The sequence below is a fragment of the Aythya fuligula genome, chromosome 4 (genome assembly GCF_009819795.1).
Source record: "Aythya fuligula isolate bAytFul2 chromosome 4, bAytFul2.pri, whole genome shotgun sequence".
NCBI lineage: Eukaryota > Metazoa > Chordata > Aves > Anseriformes > Anatidae > Aythya > Aythya fuligula.
The window spans coordinates 29902441-29909785 of NC_045562.1; positions in this window are offsets into that span (position 1 = coordinate 29902441).

The window sequence follows — 7345 nt, forward strand, 5'->3', positions numbered from 1 at the left end:
TATTTGTTGCAGTGCTTTGACAGCAGCCCTAAGATTTGATATTCTGAATAATCTTCCATGAGCAAGTTGTCAGTAAACTATAAACTAATACTTCTGGCAACAGATACAAAGACACAAGATATGAATATATGACAGAGGGGAATAGTTTTGCTGAAATGCTTTCTTCCTTTAAAGTTTTCAGAAGTGATTTCATGGTGCAGCAGCTCTTCATGCATTCTAACTACAGAGAAGCTCACCTGCTTGTGTCCAACCATGCTGTTTCTGTTCTTCCTCATGAAAAAGATGTAAGAGGTCTCCAAATCCTCATCTGGGCATATCTCACGGAAGCTCAGGAAACAGATATTTTCTTGTGTTTTCAGCTCCAATTATCACACAGACATTTTATGAAGACTCAGAACTGAAAGAGACCATTAAACTTTACGCATCCCTTACTTAAACAGTCCTAACCATGAAGGAACACAAAGTCTGTGCAGCAGACAATGTCTAACATGCAGTATTTAAGGCATAGCTTATAAAGAGAAAATAATATGCAAAACTGTGCTTAAAGCTGCCAAGAGTTTGAATTTCTAGTAAACTCTAATTTTTACCTATAAAGACAAGGAAATTAGACTAAATATGAAAAACAGCAAATAAATTTGCAAGCTTAGTAGGGCACTATATATTTATAGATGTTTACAAAATGTTTATCTTCAGGTAAAAATTAAAGCTAAATCTTCCCACCAAAGGAAAGCAAAAAGAAAAACAAACAATTTTTAAGAAACAGCAGTTCTGTCACAACAATCAGATGCAAAGTAGCAAGGACACAGTCTTCTTGATTTGCTACACTGAGGCACCGTAAACTGTTTTCAGCATTTCCTCACATGACTTTTTCACAGAGAATTAAGTTAACATAGCTGATTTTTTGCCCATAAGAACACAAAAACCTCACAATGTTATCCACTGGTGTTGGTATGAGGTGTCTGTTAGTAGCAAACAGCTGAGTTGTGGCAGCATCTTAAATTGACATGACCCACATTATGAGAAACATGAGTGAAATCTCAGTTAAATGGCGAAATTTATTAATGAAATGGATCAGGTCTGTCTAGATGCCAAAACTTACTTTCTTCAAGTAGATGCAGTGGATGTGGAAAAACTGGCAGTTGCTCAATGAAAGTAATTTAAAACAAAAGGCAAGACATGCTAAAGAATAGCATGGATTGATACCAGAAAAACCACAAGATTTTACATGCATAAATAGATACATGTACATATCCTCCTCTTTGTGAAATTCACTACTACTTCATCAAATGGACTGTTGCTTACTAGGTTAAAATGAATGCATCAGGCACTAAACTACAATAAATGTAACCTGTGGAGAAGAAAAAACAGAAGGTAAGCACATCACTTCTGTGTCTACAAAGTCAGAAAAGTGCAGTAAATGTTTGCAGTGACTAGCCTCTCAAAAGGCAAGAAAATGCAGTGTATGTTGAATAGAACCACAAGTTTCAAGTGCTTAATTTAGTATTTTAAAATACGTTATTGTTCATGTTATAAACACCAAATAATATGAAATACTGCTAACTTCTAAAAATACTCAGACGTATCTTTTTTTACATACAGCTTTACTTATCTAAAAATAGTAGCCTTTGTATGGGTTTATGAACTAAATTTCAACTACTTCACTTAAAAATGCTAGACACAAACATCTGAAACAGAAGTTGAAGACAGGGTTATGCATGCTCTCTGCAAGTATATCCCTGGGGAATTCACAGCAAGCTAACAGCCTAAACTGTTTCCTTTGAGCTTGATGGGCACAGCATGCTTCAAGGAATACATGCCATGACATGGTTTTATACAACAAATTCTAACCTTTCAACTGAGCACAAAGTCGATAGGAAACCACAGAGCCAAGGCACCACTTAATGTGAAACATTACTATCCAGTGATGTATCAGACAGGTCTTCCTCCCAGGCGTCGTCCTGGAGCTTGTGGCGTTCGCATTCCTGAGGCTCCCCCTTGGCTCAGATCAAAGCTCAGGTGTGTAAGTACAGCTGGGCACCAGCTATCGCTTTGCAAACAGTTCTCCTGTTTTGTTAACTAGTGAACACCCTCTCGCTCCCCTTTTCTGCTTTGGCCCTGGGAACAGCACAGTTTGTCTCCCAGTTCTACCCAAAATGTTTTTAGAAGACCCACAGCATGAAAAATACCAGGACAAGGCAAATAACTTGCACTAATGCATCTCTATGTATAATTTATTTCATTATAAGTGCATTGGCTGCTACACAAATAACAAAAACAAAGATCACGAGGAGTTGCTTAACAATCTGAAAATGCTGCAGGGTGGCGTCAGATTGCCCGAATCACTGATACTGGCAGGGCTGCCGTGGGTCCCATCTCCTTTTCTCCTATTTTGCCTGTCAGGTTACACTCTGAGACAGGCCCTTTGGTGCAGTAAGAAGCACCGGTCTTCAGTGCTGAAAGAGAAATTATCTTCTAGGTTTCTAAACAAATATTCTGTGGTAAACTTCAAATGTTTAAGAGCCATCTTTTCAGCTGAAATACAACACTTCACAGTCACTTGCTCCCAGCATTACATATTTAGCTAGAGGAAAGTGGAATCCATCTGTCAAACTGTATTTACAGAATACTGCATTCAACTTCAGCCTTCTATTTGAAAGCAGGGGGTCAAAATAAAAAAAAGAAAAATAAATAAAAAAAATAATTATTAGCATGCATCATCTGGCTGTCATTTTACTTTCATGGCAGATACAAAACCACTCAGGGATCAGGTCAGAACGTTGAACTGGTATTAAATCAACTTTGAATTCTGGTTGAAAAATAAAATTTTGATGTAGATAAAAAATATAAATATCTATAGAGGTAACAAAATGCTGGTTTTCACTGGCTGCATTTAAAGACATAGGAGTCCACGTATTTAAATTATAGTTTTTCCAGATAATAATAATTTTTACTAAGAATGTGAAGGGATTAAAAAAAAAAAAAAAAAGTGGAAGAAGGGCATTGAGCTCAGGAAAATGAATTGATGATGAATATAGAGAAGGTAATAAACAGATGTGGGAAATCTAAAAAGTTAATGCTGAATTTTCTGGTTCCCAACACTATGCACAAAATAAACAAGTAAATCTTACTTGGAAGCTCCCAGTCTACCTGTATTTTAAAGATTAGCTCACTTTTAAGGATGATCAGAGAAAAATTATTAGAGCAAGTTGAAGTATATGATTAGAAATTATTAAACAGACCCAAACAAGTATGTGAAACTGTAATTTTCTTAAAGATAAAATATGATTCTTCCATCTTGGTCCTACTTTTTTTTTTTTTTCCTTCAGCTACAAATACAAAAAATTAAACAACAACAACAAGGGAACATTCTGGGCCAGTTGTTTTACCGATATGAAAACACACAGCTTTGCTGTTATAAACAGAGCCATGATCATTTGTATCAACTGTAGAATTTTCTCTCATTAAACACTTGCTGTCAGACTGCCGTGTATAAACAGCTCTATAAACAGATCTCTGTTAATCCAGCATTTTAACATGAAAGCACTACCAATGTGACTTCAAACTCAAAACTTCAATAACAAGAAAATCTCAGAAATGAGTGGAATATTTATCCAATATATTCCAAGTGAACATCAGGAGAAAATATTTTGGAATAAATACATATTTAAACCATAAATCCTGATGCATTACCATAAGGGATTTTTCACAGAAAAGAGCTGCAAAGAGGTGTTTTTCTTTTTTTTTTCCTCTTTTTTTTTTTTTTTTTTTCTATTGGCAAGACAAATCCAATAGAATATCTGTTAAGAAAGCATTTAATAAAGCTAGTACTTGAGCCTTCAAAAACAATAATTGTAATTAATGTGTTAGCAATAAGCAATTAAGTTTTCACATCTGATAGCTTTACAATACAGACTGTGGACTGCATCAAATTGCATACATGGTGATTTCTGTGGACAGGAGTGAACTTTTTGGGGAGTTGTTTCAGAAAGCCAACTGGCCCTCTGTAGAAATGGGAAAATTTAAAGGTGTTCCTGCCCTGGTAGATTTAACTGTTCCCTATTGTTTCCCATAATCAAATCATATTCAGTAATCAAATCCTGGGCCCATACCAGACCTGAACATTGAGCATCCATCAAGAAAGTCAGTAAAAATCTGAAGAACCCAAGACACATACTTTCAGGATATTCACAGCACCAAAGAAAACAGGATAGTGCAGAGGTAGCCAAAGCCTAATGCGTTTGGTTATGGTTAAGGGTAAACTAGGTCCCACAGTGATTCAGCTTAAGCACCACTGCTTGCTTATTCCTTGCACAGCTGAGGACAGATTGCAGAGCACAGCTGGTGCAGCAGAGCAGAGCTAGTGCAGGCTGACCAGCAGTTGCATGATGGTCCCTCTGCACTGGCTCTCCAGCAGGTACTGTGACTTGCCCAGCTGCAGAAGGTGACTGGGAGGCACCATACTGCTTCTGCAATGTGATGCACCTGAACTCGATGCAACTTCACACAGCTTCATATGCCCCTGTTCTTTTCCCTTACCACCAGAGCTTTGCTCTGTTACAAAAATCTATCTTTGTTTTTCTGATGCTTAGTTTTTATTCACACAATGTATATCTTGCATGTTGCTTTTTAACCTTAGTCCTTACCCTGCTTGCTCCTGTTTCTTCCTTGAAGTTGCTGGAGGGATCTCTGGGGTCTGAAAGACGCATTGTACAATATGGGTCTTACACTTAGAAGCTAGTTCTACCCAGAAAGTAGTAGTGTGAGCATGCTAGTTCACTCTCCAAGCCCAGACACAGTTCCCCTTCCTGAGAGGTTTGGTTGAACATTGTTCCACCATTTTTTCATACTACAGCCTTACTAATTCATTTAACACAAACTAGTGAAAAACATCCTTCATTGAATAGTGTAGACTGTACCTGCAGACTTCAATTGAATGTGGAAGGTGGCCTAGAGGCAGTAAAATAAACAGATGAGCCTTTCTGAGCAATTCCATTGGCATGTCAAGGTGGACTGGTGCTAAAATCACACTCTTTTTATAAACATTGTAATGCATTGTAATTGTTCTAGCAAAATAGTGAGCTTCGTGCATTCTAAGTGTTCATAAGTATGTTGGGAAATAAATGAGAATTTGTCTCTATACAAAAATGACATTATAAACTGAAGTGCCCAGCACCCTTGTTGTTCCTTCAGTCCTGCTTGAACAGATCACAGTCAGTGCTAACACAATTCCAAATGTTGACATAAGAACTCAATACTGACTGGCAAAGAACTGACATATTAAAGTATGCCTGTAAAGCAGAGGAGCCTGAAAACAGTCTTTTGTTTCTGCCAATCCTTTGTTTATTAGCAATTTTCTGGCATAGGGGGTCATTCCAGGAATACAGGAGTTGAAGGGAAGCACATCCAGGGAAATCATAAATGTCCAATTTAATTCAAGTTCTTTCAAAAACATTTGAACAAAGTACTCTTCCTTGTCAGAGTCAATACAGTAACGGTTACGTAAGTAACAGCCAAGAATGACTTGTCAAGAAGAAATTGAGTCAAACTGACCTGCTTTCTCTGCAATAGCAGGGCTTGTGGGTGGTACACATCATACATCTTGACTGCAGCAGCTATATCAGATGTTACATATAAGCTGGGAGAATGCAATCTAAATAAAATCACCGTAAGAGAAATTGTACTCATGAGAGCAATCAGTTCCTGTCAGAGTCAAAATACGTATTGCTTTAGATTCCAAAAAAAACAGAGAGTACAGGCTAATACCATACAACATTTTCATAAATGATTTAGAATAATTAAGAGATCATGTTTATTAAATTTGTAAATAACAACAGGCTGGAAAATGCTGCAAATTTGTTGAAGGCCAGACTTAACATACGGAGCAAAAGTGGAGAAATGCCTGATGGAGAAAAAAGCCTGTCAGACACCACATTCTGACACTCAGATAGGAATGGTTTGGAGAAAAGGGGGTGAAGCAACACTTCTAAGATAAAATCTGCCAAGTAGTAGACAAGGAGGTGTGGAAAAGAAGGAAGGTGAAATCATGAATGTTATCTAGACATGCTTACAATACCAAGCTGTGTTGGCAAAAAGCATCATACTATCATGTATGGCCATGGACAGCTTGTAAATTAGATGAAAAAAATAATCCTATTGCTGCTGTTCTGGTTTTCTGTAAGACTATAGTCTGAGTGTTGTGTCTGTTTTTTTCTAGGCAGACTGAGTCTACTTAGTGAGTTCAGGAAGAAGTAAAAAGAATGAGGCACCTATTCCAAACAAGTGAGAAGTGCAGAAACTGGACTTTTCTAATACATGGAAGAGAAGACTAAGGGTGGATTCAGACAACATGCTTTGCATGTGTGAAAGCTGTGATGAGTAAGAAAACAAACGGTTCTCCATGTCAGCAGTGGTCATTGAATAGCAGATATAACATTGCTCACATTGAATTTCCTTTGGACATTAGAGCTTTTCTAGCTGGAAGGATACTTAGAACTGGGTAGTTTGCCTAAAAACATGGTAAAACCACTTTACTATTTTTAAATAAACAAGTTTGATAACAACTGTCAGAAGTGATTTAGATATAGATGGCATTGCTTAGGGTAGAAAAAAGTCTTAGTAATTTTAGCATGATACTTCAACATATGTAATTTTTAAGCTTTGATTGTAATACATGGAAAAGAAAAGTAAGTAATAAGTATTCAGAAAATGCCCCAAATAATCTGGAAACAAACTGTGAACTACATGCTTAGCTCACATTGCAATATCACTGGTTTCAGAAAATGTGTTTATTTGCAAAATTCAATACAACTCAATTAAAAAACAAACAAAAACAACAACAACAACAAAATCCCCAACTATTTGTATTATGGTCACGATTTCAACATAATGTTCTTGCACCTGCAGCAAACACTAGCAATTTATGTTACTTTTTTTTTTTTTTTTTTTTTATATTTTTTCCCCTGTATTTCCTTTAAAATTTTGATGTGATTGGAAGATAAAGCTTTTATGTAAACTGGTGGCTTTAAAGATCAATGCCTCTAAATTAAAAACAAAACAAAACAAAACAAACAAACAAAAAACAAACAAACAACAACAAAACCTGTTTCACATCAAAGAATATTTCAAGACATGTTATAATCAAGTCAGCAAGACAGAATTTTGGAATAAAATGAATTAGCTATACAGAGTACTAACAGACTAAAAATCAATATCACTTTAACACATTATCATAGAAAGGAACTGGAACTTACAGTGATGCGAGCTTCATACCTAAACCAGAAAAATCAGTAAATATAAAATCATTGAGCTTTATTTAAAAGAACACCTTTGATATTGCTTTGATATA